The sequence below is a fragment of the Solanum stenotomum genome, chromosome 6, assembly GCF_019186545.1.
Source record: "Solanum stenotomum isolate F172 chromosome 6, ASM1918654v1, whole genome shotgun sequence".
Lineage (NCBI taxonomy): Eukaryota > Viridiplantae > Streptophyta > Magnoliopsida > Solanales > Solanaceae > Solanum > Solanum stenotomum.
Window position 1 is genome coordinate 8,651,919 of NC_064287.1, and position 24,071 is coordinate 8,675,989.

Sequence of the window (24,071 nt, forward strand, 5' to 3'; positions counted from 1 at the left end):
GGAAAAAAATTTAGGAAGAGAGAGAAAAGTTTATAATATTTTCATGAATAACGTAATATAATGATATGATTGTGGCATTATCCCTACAACCACAAACATCACTTGCATCAAGTCCCCTTGTTTGACGTATACTAGTAGTTACTCTACGAGGTTCAAGAGCAGAGACAAATGCAACAAACTAATGTTTCCAAATATTGAACATTGTAATAAAGAAAATATGATACATAAAAATTACTTTTGATAATTATAAGATTCTTTATCTTCTATTCGCGTAGTTTGATTATGGAGAGATAGCAGAAGGAGGAGTACATTTCATTAAGAAACAATATAGTAGTTAATACTCAACTTTTAAAGGTAACATGACTTAACATGTTCGAACAACACACTGAATATTAAAACAAGCAATCAAAAATAATACTTTAATAGTCGCTAAAACAAGAAGTTACTCTTCTTTAATTTCCATAAATGCCAGCCCCATATGTTGAGGAAATGAGATCAACAGGGAGGGGAAATTGCAGAAGCACAAATGAAGTAATAGGTAGGCAAGCCATTGTTGCGATGGGTATAAGAACCCATGCTTTCTGCTGCCCAAACATGAGATACACTGTTGAGCTGAAGCTAATCATCATGAATGATATGGAAAAAATCAGAGCTACCAGTCCCTGGATAAGACTCCTTGGCAAAGTATGCAAGAAATCTTCTTCTGCATAACGAGACGTCAAAACTGACAAGAACACTAATAGAGAGGTGCTTGAAGTGAACAATGAAGCTGCAGTCGAGATTGCAAAAATGATGAAAGCAATGTTTCCAGAGAAAATGGGGAGTCCACTTTGTTCTTTGTTGCCACCTGGTACTGTGATTTCTGCAGCAAAGGCGATGGTAGCAATCAGTGCTGCTGCAATGGTGCATGAGCTTGATGTATCTTTCATCCATTTCTCTCCATCTGCTTTCAACTTCTCATGTTCCTCAGTAAAAACCATATACGGAGCTTTCTCCTCACGGTTTAAGCGTTCCCAGTACGCAGGCGGGACCATCTGCTTTACTTCCTAATTTATATATATTTGATATCAGCATTATATGCAACAAGACTGCTCAACAACACATATATAACTTGGACATTAAAAGGAAAAACATTTACTCAAGGTTGTATACTAAAAACTGAATTTGATTTGGAAAGACTTATAATGCATGCGGTAATTAAAATGCTTAGTTAGAGTCTATGTAAAAGAAGTTACTCTCTTTGTCTCATATTAGTTGTCATGTGTCACTTTTCGAGAGTCAAACTACGTGAACTTTGACTAATATCTTAAAATTAACATGAGAAAAATTGCAATTTGTTGTATAGTTTTTGAATATCAAAACTCTATCTAATCCAGTTTGACTTTTGAAAAGGGAAACATGACAAATAATTTGGGATTGAAGGAGTACTAATTCTTAACCACATAATGAGATAAATTCGATTGGAGTACAGAAGTTAAATCACCTTAAACCACTGTAGTTCTCGTTGCATCTGATAAGCTGGTCCAGAGACAAGGTTTAACTTATTTGGTGGTGCCAACTTTCCAGCCAAATCCAAGATGCTATTGCCAGAGGAGTCTACAGCAACCACCAAATGGTACAGAATCTGGCTCATCTGACAGACCACCTTAAACACATTTTTGCAGCGATTCTCTATTGCAATGTGTAAAATATTCTTCTGATTTTCAACATCATAATAAACTAAAAAAGGAAAGCTTCTGAGTATAACTTCAACAAGCTTATAGTTGTCACAAAATGCTGCTTCAAGTAGAGAACTGCCAGCAATAGATTCAACTTCTCTGTCACGCAGATTTTCTATTTTCTCGCATAAGCATGTTGCATAGTTAAATGCATTGTGATGAATTGACTTTTTATCTCGGACTCGTTTCAAATGAGGCACTGCAACACAACAACGCAAAAAGAGTAATTTGTTTGAGACACAAAGTACAAAGAAATTAGTGTAGGTGAAATCCTTAGGCATATATAGATAAATTTGAAGAATTAGATGACTTGTATCGAAAGTCAAGGACATGAGAAGGAGAAAAATAAATCTATAATGGAGGAAAAGAGAGGTGAACAGAGTCAAGTGACTCAAACTAGGATAATTTTTGCTGATCTTCATACTTAAATACGTATTAGAGAAGAACTTTAGCTACACTAATATAATTAGACCCGCAAATGAAATAATGCAATGAAAAGCTTGTGGATCGGTCTAAAGTGCCTTGGCAAGGTTGGAGTAGAATGACTTGACAAGTTATTTAATGTTATACTTGTGAGTGGAAAGATGCCAAAAGATGAGAAGTTATTCAATATAACAACCTGACCCTTCAACTACTTTTAGCCATTTTGAGCCTGAAGATCACCCTAAATCATTGAGGTAACAATTCTACATCACTTTTTAACTATTGCAATTGACTATTATTGATTTTTCATCGTTGAACCAATATTTTTAAGGGAGAAATCCAAGATTTTAATCCTAGTTTCAAAATCGGAAAACTAGGAATTGTATAGCATCCATGTCGGTCTACTTACACTAAAGTTGATGGGCTTCAATGAGAAATCAAGAAGATGTTTATCATGGAAGAAAAGTTCAAGATTGACCCAATAATTATAACTAAGAAGTGGACTAAATTTACATATATTTCATGGTTCAAGTACGAGCTCATCAATCCTAATTTATCTGGGTGGTTAATTATTTTCTTTATATATCATACTTCGAAAAGGTTGTTACTAATATGGTTTATACATAAATCCTAAAGGATTCATCCAAAGATAGTAATTTGAGTGGAAAATGTCAAGAGAGAGTGAGATCAATAGAGAGAAGAAAAATTCAAATTGAGAGATACTTATTTCTTTGATATTGTTTGAGATGTTTGAACCAGGTACAAAAGATGAAGTTGGAACTCAAAATGACACCAACTTTGCTGAAGTGTCAATCACACACGATAGGAGNGGAGAATACAAGTTTCCTATTTTAAAAGCTTCCTAGTTTAAAACTTCCCTAGTATAAAGTTTTGAATGGACTTTATTAGTACCATAATTAATTTTATTCATTAATTTTGAATACTAAAATCAATTAGGGTTTTTAGCACTTTTCTTGAAATTTGGGAATTTTATTCTTGAACTTCACATATCTTTCAATTTATGTCTTTAATCTTTATAATTTCACTTCTGCATTATTTTCTTATTTATTCTGGTATATGATTCTTATCAAGTGGTATCAGTTCTATCAAGATTTTGTTCTTGATAATCTTGTGAGTTTGAAATATATTTTTTTTGTAGTTGTTTAAAAGATAAGCTACAAAGCAAAAAAATAAAAAATAAAAAGAAAAATTAAAATTACAAAAAAAGGAGAGAAAAAAAAAACAAAATTATATTTAAAATTAAGAGGAAAAGTTTCACGTTCTTCCAAATTAAGTTGCATTCAGAAACTTTGGGGTTATTGTGTTTCTTGATTTCCTACATCAAGAAAGAAAATCAAGAAGAGGGAAAATTTGAAGTTTTTTTTTTTCTTGTTTCACAAAGTGATCTTTTTCTCGTCTCATCAATCCTAATTTATCTGGGTGGTTAATTATTTTCTTTATATATCGTACTTCGAAAAGGTTGTTACTAATATGGTTTATACAAAAATCCTAAAGGATTCATCCAAAGATAGTAATTTGAGTGAAAAATGTCAAGAGAGAGTGAGATCAATAGAGAGAAGAAAAATTCAAATTGAGAGATACTTATTTCTTTGATATTGTTTGAGATGTTTGAACCAGGTACGAAAGCTGAAGTTGGAACTCAAAATGACACCAACTTTGCTGAAGTGTCAATCACACACGATAGGAGAATATGAATATCACCTTTATGAATTGAGGAGGAAAAATATTTTTCATACAAGGTATGCGATAAATGGTAATATTTTCTCTATGATTATTGATAGTGAAAGTGGTACTAATGTGGTAAGTTCATATGTTGTGGAGAAACCGAAACTTACATGCATTAAACACACTACTCTTTATAAGTGACACCGGTTGAATGATATTAATGAGCTTAAGGTGTCTAAGCAATACATGATTTCTTTTTCCATAGGAAGGTATTCTGATAATGTTCTTTGTGACCTCATTGCAATACAAGATTGTGACATCATGCTTAGACGGTCATGCCAATTTAATAGGAATGCAGTTCACGATAGGTGAAAGAATAGAGTTTCTCTTGAGCTAACAAAAAAAAATATACACTTGCACCTTAAATCCCATCTCAAGTTTATGAAGATCATAAACGTGTGAAAGAAGCAATGAGAAATTATGAGAGAGAAAAGAACAAGAGAAGTAAGGGAGTGCATATTGACATCTCAAGAGAGGAAAAAGGTGGAGATGTGTTTTTTTGAAGAGAATGAGATGTCAAGTGAGAAAAAAAGTGATATCGAGAAAAAAGAAAAGAGGGATGGTCTTGAGGTAGAGAGAGAAAAACAAGAGAATTTGACTGAGATTATCTCTTATTCTAACTCTTAACATTCTAACTTCTTCTTCTTCTAGTTGTTTTGACTCACTTGTAGGTACTCATGAGAAAGTTTGCATTGAAAAACAATCATTGGATAAACTTAATCCTAAGGTGGTTGATACTAGTTGTCTCATTAAGCAAGTGCAAGATAATTCTTTTGATCTTGTCCAAGATACGACTCATAACAAAAAGCTCAATAAGGCAATTGTGGATCTAACATCAATGAGCAAGGAAAAATGAGGTGATGTTATTCCCATTATACATAAGACCAAGTACGGTATGTATAATTGGTTCATTCACATTCTTGGTATTCCTAAAACACCTAAGGTCTTTTTGGAGGTAATGAACCACACTTTTAATTCTTATGTTGGTGAATTCATTAATTTTGAGGATGATGATATTTTGTTATATAAAAAATATTTGTCAAGTTCTGTAAGAGTAATTTGATCTCTTTTAAAATTGAGCATGATATAGTTGATTGTGGATTTCCACTTGTTGAAAAGAGAAGTGATGATTGTGCGAGGAAGATTGTGAATGAGTTAGATGATTCTTTTATAGTTTTAGTGTTGAATTCGATTTTTGTGTGATAATTTGTTGGAATATGATATTTACTATGAGATGAGACATAATTCTTCAAATCTTGATGAGTGTGAGCTTTAAGGTGTTTTCTACTAATTAGAAGGTGATGCATGACTATTATGATACTAGTGATGAAATACTCTTTGATGAGCCTATTCGTGATTTTTTATTTAAGAATTTGAGCAAGTACTTAGAATTTAATGGAGATTTTAACTTGAACCATAAAGGTTCTTTTAACCTTTTTGGAAACTATATTTTTATATGAATAGTTTTTATGTAGGAGAATCTTTGGAAGGTATAATCAAGAATGCCTGGCTATATCACAAAAGTGTCGAATTTGATGCGAATTTTGTAGTGTCTTTGTCATAACCAATGGATTACTTTGTTGATAGAACTAAATTGAAGTTGCATGTATCATTTGCAATGGAATCTAGACAAGGATTTTGATGTGCTTATATAAGTAGGAGACTTTCTATTGGGATAATGATGTTCACATACTTTATAAGGGTGTATTTACACAAGCTAGAATTAACCGATTTAAGTGGACACATAGTAACTATCTTGTTTTGTTCCTACCATTATTAATTTCGAGTAATGGATACTATTTGCTAATGCATGTCTTCTTGATTTTGCGAGATTCAAATTCGAGGACGAATTATTTTCAAGAAGAGGGGAATGGTAGCATCCATGTCGGCCTACTTGAACTAAAGTTGACGGGCTGCAATGAGAAATCAAGAAGATGTTTATCATGGAAGAAAAACCAAGATTGACCCAAAAACTATAACAAGAGGTGGACTAAGTTTACATATATTTCATGGTTTAAGTTCGAGTCCAAGAGCCGAAAGATTGGGCAACATAAAGGCCCAAGAAGAGGGCCCACATGGAGCCCAATAGAAGAATAAAAGTTTCTTATTTTAAAAGCTTCCTAGTTCAAATATTTCCTAGTATAAAGTTTTCCTAGTTTAAAAGTTTTCTAGTTTAAAAGTTTCTTAGTTTAATATTTCCTAGTTTAAAATTTTCAAGTTATTATTTCCATAAAAGTAGGATTTGAATCTCATTTTATTTGGGATAGGTTTTCCCTATATATAGGGGGTAGATCTTATTATTGGAGAAAAGATATGATTAATATTATTTGAGAGGTTTCTCTTCTTTACACTTTTGTGTGGGGTGACTATGCCTTTATCTTACAACCTTATAAGAACGATTCTTTAAAAAGTAAAATTAATTCTTAACTTGATATCTTTTATTTCTATTCGTAAATTAAAGAAGGTGATTAGTCTTATTCTAATTATTCTCTCTAATTTCTTCAAAATAGGGGTCTAGATCACTTTTGATCTATGTTCTTGAATTGATTTTATTAGTATCATAATTAGCTTTAATTCGCTTTAAATATTAAGATCAATTAGGGCTCTAAGCACTTTTCTTGAATTTGGAAATTTTATTCTTGAACTTCACATATCTTTCAATTTCTATCTTTAATCTTTATAATTTCGCTCCCGCATTATTTTCTTGTTTATTCTGGTACCCGATTCTCATTAGGATTTTACCTAGCCATCTAAGTCAAAATTGAAACTTTATTATAGAGTTGGAATCGTGAGTTATGAGTAATCGAAATTTACAATTTGCTTGATCCGACAATTATGTAAATGGACAACTTATTCTAGTTTGAACGCGTTATTAGAGTGTGAGTGGATTCTTTCTATATTTTGCGTCCATTGTTATGCTTTGAATATATTGTGAGTGATTATTTATGAGGGCACATGAGCTAAGAGGGATATGAGAAAGTTATTATACTTCATAATTAAGCAAGTAAAGTAAGTTGGTGAAATAAGTTAATCTTGAGATTGAGATGTCACAATACGATTGTTTGTTGATTTTTGTATTCTTAAAATTGTGATCTGGAAATACGAGAAGTTTGTAATGATCTGTATTCATTTAGACTAATTGTCGGTATCAACCATTTAGATGCCTAATTGTATGCAATTATTTGTATGTGTTAATGATGTAACTGTACTTCACTTCATACTTAAAATGATAGATTACACCTAAAACTAATATATATATATATATAATGCTCCCTGAGATCATGCCTTTTACCTATAATTTTTGACTATTATCTACACATAATCTAATAATTGAAATACTTTCTGATAATAACTTTACACTCCCCCTTAAGTTGGAACGTACATGTCATATGCTCTAAGTTTGCTGCAAATGTATTCAATCCCAAGTTCCTCTAAGGGACTTAGTAAGAATAACTGCCAATAATCATTTGAACCGACATAGGTGGTGGCAACATCCGACTCAATCTTTTACCTAATGAAATGATAATCCACCTCTATCTGTTTCGTTCTTTCATGAAAAACTAGATTTGACGCAATATGAAGGGCAGCCTAATTGTCACATATAAGCTTCATGTGTTTGAATTCAACACATTTTAGCTCTTGAAGAAGTTGTTTCAATCAAATAAGCTTGCGTGTAGCAAGGGTCATAGCTCAATATTATGCTTTTGCACTAGATATGGCAATGACATCTTGCTTTTCACCTTTCCAAGAGATAAAATTGCCTCCAATCATGATACAATACCCATATTTAGAGCTTCTATCTGTCGGAGAACCTGCTCAATCCGCATAAGAATATCCAACAATGTCAATTTGACCTTTGTCTCATATCCTTGTCCTAGAGCTCTTTTGATGTATCTAAGGATGTGAATTACAATGTCTCGGTGATCTTTACATGGAGTTTGGAGAAACTGACTATCCACACTTAGTGGAAATGAAATATTTGTGTGTGTAATATTCAGATAATTCAATTTACCAACAAGTCTTTGATATCCACCAAGATCTTCCAATGGCTCCCCATGTTCAAGAACGAGTTTGATGTTTGGATCCATAAGAGTGTCATTAGATTTGCAATTTAACATGTATGACCAAAGCATATTTTCTTTGTGAGATAGCAATACTTGTCTTGAATTGGGCTTGTTCAATTCCCCAAAAACACTTTAACTTTCTAAATGTTTGGAATGAAAGTGACTGAACAAATGTTGTTTTAGCTGAGACATTCCTTCTAGATCATTTCCAATATGGCAATATCATTAACATAAAAGACCAAATAAATATTTTTTTCTGGACCATTATGTCGATAGAAAATAGAGTGATGTGCTTTACTTCAAGACATTCCAAATTATTGGACAACCGAGTGAAATCTTCCTGATCATGCTCGCGGAGATTGTTTGAGGCCATATAGAGAATGTTTGAGATAACATATTAAGTCTGACTCCTCTAAGAAACAATGTTGGAGGTTTCTCCATATAAATTGTTTCTCCATATAAATTTCCCAGTAAGTCTGCTATGCAAATGTTGGGTGTTTTCCCTAATTTCCTAGCATAATTATAGTTTCCTTTTAGGAAAAGGAAAATACAAAGTCTTCATATTTGACTAGTTCTTTTTCCCATAGAAAATTTTTTATGACTCTATAAATATAGGCTAATTCCTTCTAACTTAGTACCATTCACAAGTGTAGGGAGAGAAATGGTGAGACACCAGTGTTACGTTAGCAATTGTGTGAACCTCTTTTTATTCCGAGTGAATTATGTGAGGTTATTTCTCTCAATATTGTGTACTCTCTTTTATATAGTGGATTGCTCATCTCCTCTTGTGGACGTCGGTAGCGTAACCAAATCACGTTAGATGTTTTGTCTCTTTTGGTATATTTCTTGTTTGTCTTCTTATCTATGGTCTCAAGGTTTTCTTTGTTAGCTTCCGCATGAAACTTAATTATTTCAGCAAGACATTCTTAATATCTAGTTGATGAAGAGGTTAGTGATGCATTGTTGCCAAGGAAATAAGCAATCAGACTGATGCAATTGTTGGAAAGTAGAGAATACTTAAGTAACAATACCTAATTTCTAGAATTTCATGCTACCATAGGTTTTAAGGGTCACCCATCACACCAGGACTATCACCATAGTCCTTTTTTGACATCAGCCTAGTGGATCCACGTCAGAGAGTGTTCGTACCTTGGCAAGGTGCAAAGCACCCTCTAAACTTGGTTCATGTTGGACTCCATTTATTTTAGATGTAGTAAGTCGATTAAATGGTATCTCCAATAATTCAGTTTTCACTTATTACATTAACCCTTTACTTAATTATTTCAGTTCAATACTTATTAGTTGCATGTTAATTTACTTGATCATTGCATCAGCTCATGTTTTTTAGTTCCATATTTAGTGGAGTCTCACATATTTATCATGATCAGTCTACTAGAATTGTGAGGCATGTCTCACATACTCACTATATTCAAAGCACTGACTGTATACCTGATCTTAGGCATATTTATATGCCAAAGTTGGTGATATTTGCCCATTATGAGATTGAATTAAAGAATAATCTTGAGTCTATTAGCTTGATTGTGTGTAACTTGCGATGATTGTGCACTAACGCACATGATTAGTTGTTTCAGGTACTTTCAAGGAAATTGGAGATGATTCGGAGAAAAAAGAAGCAAGGACGTACGAAAATAGACTAGGGTTGGAACTACTAGTGTCTGGCGCACTGATAGGCGCGACACGCCAGGGCATGAACTACAGAGGTCGGCCCTTGGCGCACTGATGGGGGCGACGCGCCAAGAGCTTCACTACAGCCGCACATGCCAGGTGCACTACCTGGCGTGGCGCGCCATAGGAAGAACTGTAGAGGTGACTTCTTGGCGCGATGGTGGCACAACACCCCAGGCTTATACCGACTTTTCCAGCAAAATTAGATTAAAATAGGACTCCTAGTTGAAGTAGAATTTGACTCTAGTTTTCCCAACTTCTATAAATAGATCCCCTAGAGCTATTTTGTTGGGGGTTCGACATTTTTTTGGTGTGCAAGAGCAAGATCCAACGTTTATGATAGGTTCCAGTTTTCTAACTCTTCTTTGTTTTGGAAATCGCATGAACAATTATATTTTGCAAGTTTCAGGTTAAACGCCCATGTTCTGGGGCTATAGCTACGAATTGATTATTGAATATTATAAGTTTTTGAATTAATTCTTGGTTATCATTATAAGTTACTTCTATATTCTTGTTTTAGTATTTCTTGACTGGCCATCTAGAGATAAATATATTGTCTATTCTTAAAATCGAGAGAAGAGAGAGTAGATAGACCAGAGAATATAGAAAGCTCGATCATCCATTGAGTTGATGTGTGTTCAGGAGTGACACCCGGCCGAGCAACTTGCTTGGTTACGAAACAGGATGAAATATAAATGATCGCCAGTTAGTCCTGCTATCCCCACTCAACAATGTAGTTAGACAGCTAACTGGAGTAGGCGACTAGAGGTCGAGAGACCTGACTCATACAATTAACCCTGTAAACTAGTAACTTGATAACCGAAATTAGTTCATTGCCTAAGATATGATACATGAAATCCATTGCATGCTGCAACCCTGGAATTGTCTTTTACATGTTTAAAACATCATCTTAAAGTTGTTCACAATAGATTACTTTTATTTATTGCACAATTAGAAATAGTAGTTACTAATCATCACACCCTTTTTAAACGGTTACTTTTGTTTAGTTGTAGAATTGAGTATTGAATATAAGTTGATCATAAGTTCCTTGGGAACGAAACTCATTTCTTCACGAAACTATATTACTTGAGCGACCACATACAGCTGCGTGTATATTAGGAAGCAACAATTTTTTTGCACCGCTGTCGGGGACTTAAAAATCGATTTATATTTGATTTTCTTAAGTATACAATTAGATTGATGAGGTGTTAATAACTTGATCTTAGCTCTTGTATTGCAGGCACTTGACTCTCAAGTCTAGCTCAGAAAGGAGAACTTGTCGAACCAGACGACGAACCTGAAAGAGTTTTAGGCCGATGCAGAAAATGGCTAATCTAGGACGTTAAGGAGAATTGGGGTTGAGTCTTCAAGAAAGAAATGAGGGTAACAACTAAGAAAACGTGAACAACATAAACCAGGAAGTACCCAATGTACTTCCAATTATACCTGCAAGACCAGTCTGTGATGTGGCAGTCCCACTCACAGCCAATGTGGCGTATAGTATAAGGAAACTGCCACCGGGGGGTAGATTTGAACTAAAATAGAACATGGTACAACTCATCCACGCGATGGGACAATTTATCGATCTCCACCATGAGGATCCTCAAATCCACATTAGGAACTTTTTAGAGATTAGTGATACAGACATCCCAACTAGAGTCTCACCGGACTATGTAAGGTTGACGTTGTTCCCACACTCGTTGTTAGGAGCCACCAAGAAGTGGTTAGATTCAGAGCCACCAAACTCCATCACTACATGGGATTATCTAGCAAAGAAGTTCTTGAGTCGATTCTTTCCATTCGGAAAAATCGCACGGTTGAGGAGTGAGACATTAAGCTTTAAGCAGAAACATAGGAGGATATGTACCAAACATGGGCTCGTTTCAAACAAATGTTGAATGATTGCCCGCACCACTACCAAGCTAATGAGGTACTTGCTCACACATTCTTTGAGGGTTTAGATTATAATGCACGTGTACTTCTTAATAGTGAAGCAGGTGGAAAAGCCTTAGAAAAAACCCAGGAGGAGCTATTCGATTTACTAGATAGACTATCAGAAATGAACCCGGTTTATGAAGGGGAAATTCCTAGAACCACAACCTAAAGGGCCGCGGGAATCTTAGATATAGATCAAGCTATCACCATAAATGTCAAACTGGATGCGATACAACATAACATAGCCATGCATTTCAAACGAATGGCCCTAAACCAAGAACCGGTGAATGTGGTACAACAAACAACTAGTTGGTGTGGAGTTTGTGGTAGTGGAGCACATGAAACCGAATTTTGTGAGCCAAACCCAGATTCCGTAAACTATGTGGGGAATGCACAAAAACTATGGTAATACCTATAATTCTAGTTGGATAAACCATCCTAACTTCACATGGGGTGGGAACTAGAATAAAAATCAAGCGTAGGGAACCAACCAATGCTGCTCACAAGGGACAGGGCAATAATACCGAAATCCTAGCCAGGGCGCAAATCCGAGTGCACCTAAGGGCGGAATGACTAATGAGGAGTTACTCCAAAAGCTTATGGTTGAACTAGGTACAAAGATAAATGCTAGGATAGATAAGTAGGATGAGAACATAAGAAACATCCTAATGTCCCAAATGAGTTTAGAGAAACAAGTTGTGCAAGTATCTAATTCCCTAAACTTGCGTCCCCAAGGTGGACTGCTCGATGACAATGAACCAAACCCTAATCAACTGAATGCAATGAGTACTAGAAGTGGGTTGCAACTAGAGGAATTAGCTCCAAAGAAGAGAGATACTGAGGTAGCCAATAACGAAAAGAAATTGAAGAGGTGGTAAATAACTCCAATGTTGAGAAGTCCGTTCCTCAAAAGAAACCACCTCTTTCGTTTCCACAAAAGCTCAAAAGCATAATAAAAATGAATGCTTCGATAAGTTTGTCTCTCTTCTAAAACAGGTTCACATTAACCTGCCTTTGGTTGATATTTTGCAGGGTATTCCAAAGTATGCTAAGTATGTGAAGGAGATAGTGGCTAACAAGAAGAGGCTCACGGAGTACTAAACTATAACACATACCGAGGAGTGCAGCTCTAGAATTCAAAATAGATTACCCAAAAATTTAAAAGATCTAGGTAATTTTACTTTGCAGATTACAATTGGGGAAAGTGTTCATGCTTGTTGGTTGTGTGATTTAGGTGCAAGCATTAATCTCGTGCCTTCATCACTGTATAAAAAACTTGGGTTAGGTAGTCCAAAACCAACCACTATTATTCTCCAACTCACTGATAGGTCCATTGCTAGGCCAGAGGGGGTAGTAGAGGATGTGTTAGTACAAGTAGGTTCCTTGATCTTTCCGGTGGATTTTGTGGTCTTAAACTTTGAGCCTGATCCTAAAGTTCCATTCATTATGGGGCGTCCGTTCTTGGCTACGGGGTGAACATTGATTGATATAGGAGCTGGGCAGTTAACTATGAGGGCACATGATTAGGTTGAAGTTTTTAATGTCTATCGTGCCTTGAAATTGTCGTCTGTCTATGAAGAGTTGTCCGCTATTATGATTGTAGATCTCGCAGTAGAATCACAGCTCATTGCACCAGAGGATCTCTTAGAAAGAGTATTAGTGGGGCATGCTGTAGATGGAGATACTGAGGCTCAAGAGATAGAGACTTGTTTGAATCTGGCAATCATGGAGATACATAAGCGTAGAACAAAGCCATTGGATCTTGAGTTAGGGCCTCCACCGAAACCCTCAATCGAAGGAGCACCTAAGTTGAAAATTGAAAACTCTGCCTGCTCACCTAAGGTATGCGTATTTGGGTACTAATGAAACTTTACTCGTAATACTTTCTACAAAATTGTCTGAAATACAGGTTAATGCAGCATTGAGAGTCCTAAAGCGGAGAAAGAAAGCTATTGGATGGCAAATGGTTGATATTCATGGGATAAGTTCGGCGTTATGTATGCACAAAATCTATATGGAAGAGGATCACAAACTGAGTGCACAACATCAACGTAGACTAAATCCTTTGATGAAAAAAATGGTGCGAAAGGAAGTAATAAAGTGGCTAGATGCTGGAATTATCTACCTGATTTCTGATAGTAAGTGGGTAAGTCCATTGCAATGTGTTCCCAATAAGGGAGGTATGACAGTGGTAAGGAAGGAAAAAATGAGTTGATTCCCTCGAGAACAGTAACTGGATGGAGAATTTGCATGGACTACTGGAAGCTAAATGAGGCCACACAAAAAGATCACTACTCGGTTCCTTTATTGATCAGATGTTTGACCGGCTAGCAGGGTAGGAGTACTATTGTTTCTTAGATGGGTATTCCGAATATAACCAGATTTTAATTTTGCTCGAGGATCAGTAAAAGACCACGTTCATTTGTCCTTATGGTACCTATGCTTTCAAACGCATGCCATTCGGACTTTGCAATACGCCGGTGACTTTTCAAAGGTTTATGATGACCATTTTTCATGATATGGTGGAGGACTTTGTAGAAGTGTTCATGGATGATTTCTTTGTCTTTGGGAAGTCTTTTGAGGTATGTCTCCGGAATCTTGAAGAAGTACTTGTTAGGTGTGAGGACACTAATTAGTGCTAAACTGGGAAAATTGTCACCTTTTTGTTAGAGAGTGGGTAGTATTGGGACATAAGGTGTCGAAATTGGGATAAGAGTTTGATAAAGCCAAGGTGGAATTTATTGAAAAATTGCCCCATCCTATCTTTGTAAAAGGGGTGCAAAGTTTCCTTGGACATACAGGTTTTTACCGGAGATTTATGAAATAAGTTAAGCAGTGCTCTAAAGGAAATTAATATTTGAATTAAATTCATCAGTAATTAATTTTTTGATTAGTATGTGTAATCTTAACATGAGGAATTACACAAGTGTTTAATGGGGAATTTCAAAATATAAATAGAGGAGTGCAATTCAGAATTTCTAATGGAATGATTTGTAATTTATTATGGTAAGAATAATTCAAATTAATTATTTGGAATTATTTCCATAATAGGAAGTCTCAGTAATTAATTATGTGGTCCCTGCAGTGCCCATCTTTAACTAGAACTCATAATCCTATTTCTAGAAAAAAAATAAAAAAAAGGGAAGAGTAACGTGTGATTTCTAATTTTCAAGAATCACGTTGGTTTTTCTTGGTTTTCATGAAAAACTGGTTTTCTTCTCCTTTTTGGATTGAGAAGATTCCTCTATAAGTAGGGATTCTCCTAACCTAGAAAAGAGAGATGAAGAAGGTTTCTATCGATATTTGCCCACCCAAGTATTGAGAGAGTTCGGATGTGAACTTGGGAGCATTGCAGAAGACTGCAAAGTTGTTGTCTATCTTGTGGATTCAATTTGTCTAACTTGTGGATTCGCTTAAAGGTATTTGCTCATGCTCCAAGAGGTAATTCTTAAATTATATTTTAGCAAGTTTATGTGTTCTAGCATAATTATATGTTTTAGCATAAACATTATTGGTTATTTATAATTCATGTAAGCAGTATGATTCTGGTATGCTTCTGTTGTGCATATAGTTTTCTAACAACATGTTGAGCCATCAATGTACATCACATGAGAGAGTGCATTGTGTGATCGAAAGCTGGAAAATATATCAGGGTTATTAATCATATGATCTATGGCATATGAATAAATTACCCATTTGTTCAAAGAGGAGATAAGACATGTTTTCCTCAACTCCTTGAGCAATTCTCGATAATCTTACAAACTCATCTTCAGAACTTCTCCCTTGTTTATTACTCCCTCTGTCTCAATTTATATGACACATTTTATTTTTTGAGAATCAAATAATTTAAGTCTGACTAGAAATTTGTGCATAAAATCTTTAATCTTTTTGAAATAAAATTTATATATTTGTAAATTATGTAAAAAGTATTTTAAGTCACAATAATTGACAATCAAAATATTTAAAAGATATACAAAAAATTTACGCTTAAAAATAGACTTGTTTGAATCTTGAAATGTTAAATGTGTCACGCAAATTGGAATGGAGGAAATATTTTTTTTATAAGCATCACTATTCAGAGTACCAAAATATATTGTATCAAATAAATCTTGATACTCCAACAAATGTCAGACCCAAAGGAGATAAGTAAGAAAATGTGCACCAATAAAGACACCCTAAATAAAGTCAAATTAACACCCAAACCCAATTAGTAAAGATCAAACCAAATAAGTAAGCAAAAGGAATTTAACGAAGTTTGACCCTAGAAAACTTGTCAAAAATTACTCAACAACCCAAAAGTTATCCAATGAATCAGACAAGACAATATCAAAAATAGGGAACCAGACTAATTCAAAACCATTGTATCTGTATATGAAATTTGAAGTTGCAACACCAGAGATAAATCGCAAAACCTATCATAAATAGCACCAATAGGGACCATAGAAATTGGCCATGAAATAATTAGTATACCTTTGACAATTACCAACAAAGAAACAACCAATTGAAGTCGACTCGAGGATTTGTTTTTGCTTTGATACCATGTAATCGAATGAAATAACTTTTCTTATTATTTATTTTTGACGACATGCTGTTCAGGCCAGCTTTTGGAGGAGAAGTTATATGATATGCACCCATGAGAGACTTAACCACATGAGTATATTAGGGAACCCCTAGCATTATATTAGAGAACTTTAAGTAAGAATTTTCTTTACCGACTCTTTTAAATTTATTACTTATGGATTCTTTACCCTTTTAGTGTATAGTTTCCCCTCTATGGCGTCTCGCGTTTCCCCCATGAAATAACAATAGAAATTTACTGAACATTCTCCAAGAGATTGTAATTCAGTCCTTTCAGTTGAATCTGAAAGAGACTCCAATATCCACAATTTTTTTTGGTGTAAAGTGAAATTCCTCAAAGACAATATGAATAAACTTTTTATCAAGAAGAAAGTGTCATTTTAAAAATTGTTTTTGTATTAAAGTAAATATTATTTAGGTATAATACATAAATATACCCTTTAACATAGCTTCATTTTACATTTATGCCCTCCAACTTTGAGTGTGCACAAATAGACACTTAAACTTGTATAAAGTTGAACAAATAGACACACGAGTCCTACGTGTCACAATACACGTAGGACACCACGTAGAACACAAATTTTCATGTAGGATGCCATGTAGGACGTCTGTGTCTATTTGTTCAATTTTATACAAGTTTAAATGTCTACTTGTGCACATCCAAAGTTGGAAGGCATAAATGTAAAATGAGGCTAAGTTAAATGACATGTTTATGTATTATGCCTATTATTTATCCAGGTAGACAAAGAAAAATGGACATTAAAATTCAAATATAGAAATATGTAATCAAACTAAAATATTGAATTCATTAAGGATAGTGGGAGATGTTACCTAAAAATTCAAGAACAGCAAAAAGAAGGGTATGCAACTTGTTAATCACTGTGATTAAAAAAACAGAAACGCTAATGAGATTTAGTTTTCCTAATATTCTTGAGGATAAAAGAAATCGATATACATGGAATATTAAAGAAAAAATGAAAGATGATAAAACTGACCCATGCTGAAGTAAATTCTTCTATACTTTGTCTTAACCATTTGTGAGTCATTCTCCAGATCATTGGCATTTGGTCTTCTTTGGAGACTCCGTGAAGTTGACCTAATAGGAACACCTTAATAGGGGGGAAAGGTGATTAATCAGCGAAAGACAACATGAATTAGGTAAACATAGAAGGAGAAGGTTAAACTCACGACAGTAGAGTAATTGTTTCCAAAAGTGTGGATGACTTCCGCGGACAAAAGTAAATTCCCTATTGGCAAGGTTCTTCAAAGCAGGTATTCCGTCTGTCGCATGTTTTGCCAAATCAGGGTACGTTTCAACCAAGTCTGTTGCAAAATCTATCAACAACACTTGCTAGTTATAGTTTGCACCACAATTTCTTAGAAAATATCACAGAGAGGTTTAAATGAACAATAATGTAACAAGCTCGGTTGAGCTTGACTCGGGCCTATAGATAGGCTCAGTGTTGTAGTAAAATCCGTTCTAACAACTCGACGCCCTAGCCTAGCCACCCCTAAACCCTTCACCACTTAATTACTACGCTTTTATCTATAATAATAATGTTTGAATCCATGAAATGCACCTAATTTACACATCCCATATTTTTCTCTTACCGCTACATGAAATCCTTAAAAGGAAACTCCTACAATCTACATCAGTTGCAAGATGGCACTCTCATTTCGATGAACATTGACTCATATCAACCAATCTGTTTTCACTCAATCAGCAGGTTCGCCTCCTTTTTTATTTTATGATCAAATCCTCTAATTATATTTAAATCGGTCTTTAGATTTGAGCAGAAAAAGTTGCAAATAAAGATGTTGGAACGAAATATCACCAAGGCAAACAAAAATGGGCTAAAGCATCAATCCATCGTGCAAACCCATCTTTACTAAAAGGTGCTCTGAGTCTTCTTCCACTATTCTTACCCAAGTCTTGCTTCAATCATATCTATCCTTCATCGCCCTAATGTAAGCTACCGGTCCACCTCTGGCCTCAAGGCATATTAATAGAAATTTTCTGGGGATTTCATTACAAGTTTTTTCTAGGTCAATGAAGGCTACATATCGATTCCTCTTCCTTTTCTTGTACTTTTTCACCAGTCTCCTCATAAGATAAATGGCTTTGTAGTTGATCACCCTGACATAAATTTGAACAGGTTCTCGAAAATAGCACTCCCTCCTCACCCTCATCTCTTCTCCCTCTTCCAAACTTCCACAGTGTGTAGCTTGATACTCTTGTAATTGCAACTATAGATATCACCCTTGTTCTAGAGAATGAAATCAATATACTCCACCTTTATTCTTATAATATTATAGTTGTCTTTAAAATGACATTAAGAAATCTAGTTAACCACTCAATCCATGCTTGCCCTGCATGTACTCTTTCAAAACTCCAACGAAATCTCATCTGGATTGGTATATCTTCCCCTACTCATCCTACGAATAACACCCTTAACATCCTCAATAGTAATACACCTATAATATTCAAAATCCTGACGTTTCTTTGAGTGCTCCAAATCACCCAACACAATGTGTTTGTCCCCTTATTCGTTCAAGATGTTATGGAAGTATGCTTGTCATCTTCATCTAATAAGAGCCTCTGCTACTAGCACTTAGCCTTCCTTATCTTTTATGTATTTCACTTGATTTAGGTCACAAGTCTTCATTTATCTCGCCTTGGGGAGCATGTACAACTTTTTATCTCAACTTTAAATTTTTCCCCTTGCTTAAATACAAGCGTTTCAAAAGATGTCATTTTTGTTGTCGTAATCGCTAACTTCGTCGCCTTATACAGTTATACCTTTCCTAATTCATCTGATTTTCCTCTTGGTTTTTGTTTTCACCAACTTTGCATAAGTAGTCTACTTTGCTTCCACTTTGCCTTAAGCTTCACCATTCTACCACCATCCCCTTCATGACCACCAAAGGTAACCATCGAAACCCCTAGCACTTCTTTGCCTGTTTCCCTAATGTAACCAACTGTCCTATCCCACATGTTGTTCGCATCCCCACTACTCCCTGAAGCTCCCATTTCCATCAACCTCTCCTCCCGGAGTCCATCCCCCAAGCTCGACTAGGGATCAAGCTACCCTATTTGATACTCCAAATCACTCACAAAAAATTTAAAATAATTCCAATATGTATAACAACAACCCAGTGAAATCCCACTAGGTGGGGTCTGGGGAGGGTAAATAGTACGCAGACCTTGCCACTACCTCGTGAAGGTAGAGAGGCTGTTTCCAGGAATTCCAATATGTATATATATTTATATCCAAACACCCACTAAACTTCAACACTTATATCAAAATCCGTAAACACGTATTTATAGTATTAGCTTCAACACTTGATAGTTATCAGCTACTTTTAATCACCTAATCCAATTGGGATCTCATTGCTTCCATTGTTAGTTAAGTAGGGGTGTTCAAAATCGAACCGTAATCGATAATCCAACTGTACAATTGATTTATTGGCTTATTGGTACTGGATTATCGAAAAAACAGTTGGGGAACAAATTAAAATTTTATAATTAAAGGCTTATTGGTGTGGGACGGATTTTTCAATTTCTTTATTAGGTAAACCGTTAACCCGTTAAGAGTTACCATACTTACATTTTCATTCTAGATATATTAGGCTCATTTAATATTTTACCATAATATATAAGAGTACTTATATATTTTTTCTTTATTAGTCCTAACTCCTAAAAGCTAAAGCCGGAAAGCCATGAAAACTTATTTACTTTTCAATAATTATCTATTTTGCTTTTAAAAAATAGAGAGCAAGTCACCAAACACAGAAAAGTAGTGAGGATATGTACATGAAAAATATGTATCAATTTATCAAGTGATTGACAAAGATGCTTTCACTGGACAATGAAAATGGGACCACCAGTTGAACATCTGGATCAATTTATCCATTTGATGTTGTTATTGCTTCAAAGTCATCCTTTTTGAAAGGTACATTCATCGGGAAAAAAAGGTTAATTCCCCCAAACCCATTTTCCTCTTCCCCGCATCACCCAAATACATACATTATAATAACAGTAAGAGAGAAAATAATTCAGAGAAAATAAGGGATGGTGGATGCTTACCATACAAATTTGACTCGACTAATCTGTAGAGAAGCTTAACACCACTGTAGTCAGTATAAGGAGCACGGTTTTCATTGAAACGCAAGAAGTGAATGAACACATCCCTAGAAACGTGTCCATATCTAGCTGCATGATGGATTGGATATAGACCATCAGTAGTACCAATATATGGTAAACCAGGATACCTATCTACAAGGATTTTAGCTGCATCTAAGTTGCCAAATCTAGCAGCATAGTGAAGAGCAGTTTCACCAAAGCAATCTCTTATGGCTAAATCTTCGCTGTTTTCTATACTCGCCACCAACTTCTCTATGAAATTCGTATTGCCATTTTCACTCTTTACCCCAACTGCTAAATGGAGTGCTGTCTGTAATTGAATGTTGATTGAAGCTATATTTGCGCCTCCATGTGCATTCAAGAATGTTTCAGCTTTCTCCCAATCTCTACTTAGTAAAGCTCTGAATAGTGGCAAGTATGACCTATAATCGTTTAATGCAATGTGTTCAATCTGGTCAATAGTTCTACGACCTGTACAATTACAAACCAAGAGCCCGTTTAGCCATTTAAGATGAAATTATATGAGATGAAGTTAAGTAAAAGTTCTATCACTAAAGTGCCGTACACTCTCACAAAGTTATCATGTAGTTCTCGATCAAATGATCCCATTATTGTTTTACTCCCACTACTTTTTATAATTATAAATAATATAATATGTGTTGTAAAAAATATTACATTTAGTTAAATATCTAATTTATATTTCTAGGAAGCAAATAACTTTCTAGAGAGTTTCAATTATAAATCTAATTATTGAGGGATCGTTTGGTTTGAATACAAGTTATAATGAAATTAGTTATGATGAGATAAGTTATTTTGAGATTATTTCTTATTGATTGTTTGATTTGTTGTATTCAAAATAATATGTCTTATATAAATTATAAAAACAAGTTGTTTGTTTTTAAAAATATCCTTTTTTTATTTAATTTTTTATATTTTATTTGCAGGCTTTAGTTATTCATTCTTAAAAATAAAATTTTCATCTTATTTAGATTATATATTTTTGTGTGTGCATTTTCATGATGATACCAAATCTATTTAAAATTTATTTTTTCATCTTATTTAGCTTAAAAATATAACTTCTAATCAGTACGCAAGTAGAAAAAAATATTTTCTAAAATATATATGTATACATCTAAAACACAAACCAGATAAATATAAAAAAAAAAATAAGAGCGGAGGATTAGATGGGGTGGATAGAATTTTTTAAATTTTTTAGAAAACTAATATTAGAATTATTTCTAAAAAGTAGTGGAAGAGGGGGTGGAGTCTGAATTTTTAAAAAATATTTTATGTATTTCAATGTGAAATTAATATTTTATCCAGTAGAATGTCATGTGACAAGATATTTACTAATAAAAGAGAGTATATTAAATAAGAAATAATTTAAGTGTTTTTTTTTTTTTTTTTTACATTTACCTCAACAAATAATAAAGTAGGGTAAATTAGTGTACCTTGAGAGTTAGGGCTGTTACGTTGCTTTAAAACCAACCAAAATTTCCTTTTTCTTAAAAAAATGTCTTTCTCAAAAAAATAGGTACAAATGGAATTCGAACCCACAACATCAGCCTTCTAAAGTTGCCCTCCTACTGTGGCACCACAAGCCAATTTTGTTCTGTGGGTGGCACGCTTTATATAAATATAAATAATATATATATATACCTATGTATATATAGAGTTTCCGTCGAAGTTTGGGGGTGGCGTGGCACCCCCAAACCCCTTAATAGATCCGCCTCTGTGACTAGCAGTATCTGATTTATGAATGGCTTTATCCTTAACAAGTTGATCAGTAAGAGAACCGAAGATACATGCTTTAACCAACTCATCACTCCTTTTCCATTGCTCACGGTCGGCAGGAGCAATGGTCTGCAGAGGACGTTGGGTTGTTCCATCAACAAATCCAAGTAAATCATGACTCTGGAGAAGACAAACTATCTGGGTTCTCCATGGAGTGTAGTTGGATCTACCAGATAGCTTGATGGATACAAAGGATGCTGAGTTAATCAATGGTAAGTGGATCTGTGCATTCATTGTTACAATGTTGATTAGTCAGCTAATGGTGGGAACTTAAAGGAAACTATCGGACTTCACTTGTACGAGTCATAAATTTAAGATTAAAAAATAGACAGGTACATCACTGTCATCATAAACAAAAGTAAACCCACTCAACTTTAACTACTATTGAAAAATTTTAAATTCGAATGTATTTATATTTAAAAAATCATGCAGCATCATGATGGAAAAAAAAAAAAAACATTCACTGGTCCACTACCGTCATTCACGCGAACAGAAAAGAACAAAAAAAATTCGCCCACCAGTGATTGTTTTAATAACAACTTTCACGTATAGCAAACACAAAAATTATATTTATATGTTATAGCTATAGTTTGCATAATTGTGCTCCATAGCAAACATAAATATGTATATTTTGCTATACATATACAAAAGAAAGCAGTTGTATATAATTTGTTTTTGTTTCGGTATACATATATTAAAGATCAATTGTATAATTTGTGTTTGTATAAATCAAGAAGGAGAGAAAGGCAAAAGAGAACTGGGCAGGGGAATATTTGTATTGTATAATTATAAGTGTATAGGACGAAGATAGATGTATTGACATGTGTATATACAATTTTTCTCTCGCTTTATACAAACAGAAACGCAATTTATATATTTCTGTTTGTATAAGTGAGAGAGGCGAGGGAGAGACTGGCGAGCGAGATCTGGGAGTGGGGAGAGAGGGAAACGAAAATATATGTATATATACAATTTTCTCTCGCCTTATTCAAACATGCACAGACACATTTTATACATTTACGTTTGTATAAAAAGAGATAGAGGCGAGGAAGAGAACGAGAGTGGCGAGCGAGATTCACCAGGAGAGAGGCGAACTAACAACAGTTTGCTATGGGGTACAATTAAATCAAACTATGTTTATAACATTTAATTTGAATTAATAATTTGCTAGTATATACAATTTCCCCTTGTTTTATTACCATTCATGGGTTAATTTTTTTCTTTTCTTTAGCAATTCAATCTTAATAATTAAAGAATTGTGGGTAAACTTAAACCGTATACAAAAATTGCTTCTCGGCATTATAAGCCCCCGTCAGTTCTCTTGGTAAAACAATATGATCTCGCATAATTTGCACCTACGCATATTTTAGGTTATCTATAAAGATGCAAGTATAAATTTGATGTCAATTGTTAGAAAATAACATACACAGCCGAAGCAATTCAGAATCTTACATGAATATAGACATCAATCACAAATATGTATCACACAGATTATCTCTTGAAGCATGTGTAGATATCTTGAAACAAATCAAACTTCAATTCTACGGTGTACTACAGTGATCCCAAATTAAAAATTGAACTCTCTCAATACTTGAGCAAAATATATAGAACTACGTATCTCTGATCCAAATTCTCACCCTTTGAAGATACCTCCTGATATATCGTGAGTTTACAGTATTTCTAATACATTTCACTTACAAGTTGTGTGTGTCTAGGGCCTTTTTATATTGGTTTTTATGTGTTTTATCATGTTTTGTAGGAAAGGCGTTCAGGCGCGGAAGTTTAGAGACAGCTGAAGGAAATGCAGAAAAAGGCATCCACGGAGGTCATCTACGGACCGTAGGTCCATCCACGGTCCGTAGGTGATGACCGTAGATCAGCAGGCAAGGTGTTGAGGACAAATCAGGGAAATCTGACCAAGTGTGGAACCACGGTGCCCATTGACGGTCCGTAGATTGATCTACGGACCGTACTGTTAATCCG

At 34.6% G+C, this 24,071-nt stretch overlaps 1 protein-coding gene and 1 pseudogene across 3 annotated transcripts in view; both read right to left on the bottom strand.

Moving 5' to 3' along the window:
* LOC125869305 (uncharacterized) overlaps nucleotides 1–24,071 on the bottom strand; it is a 279,493-nt gene that overhangs the window by 116,102 nt on the left and 139,320 nt on the right. The window lies entirely within an intron of this gene.
* LOC125868461 (uncharacterized) lies at nucleotides 430–22,322 on the bottom strand (annotated as a pseudogene).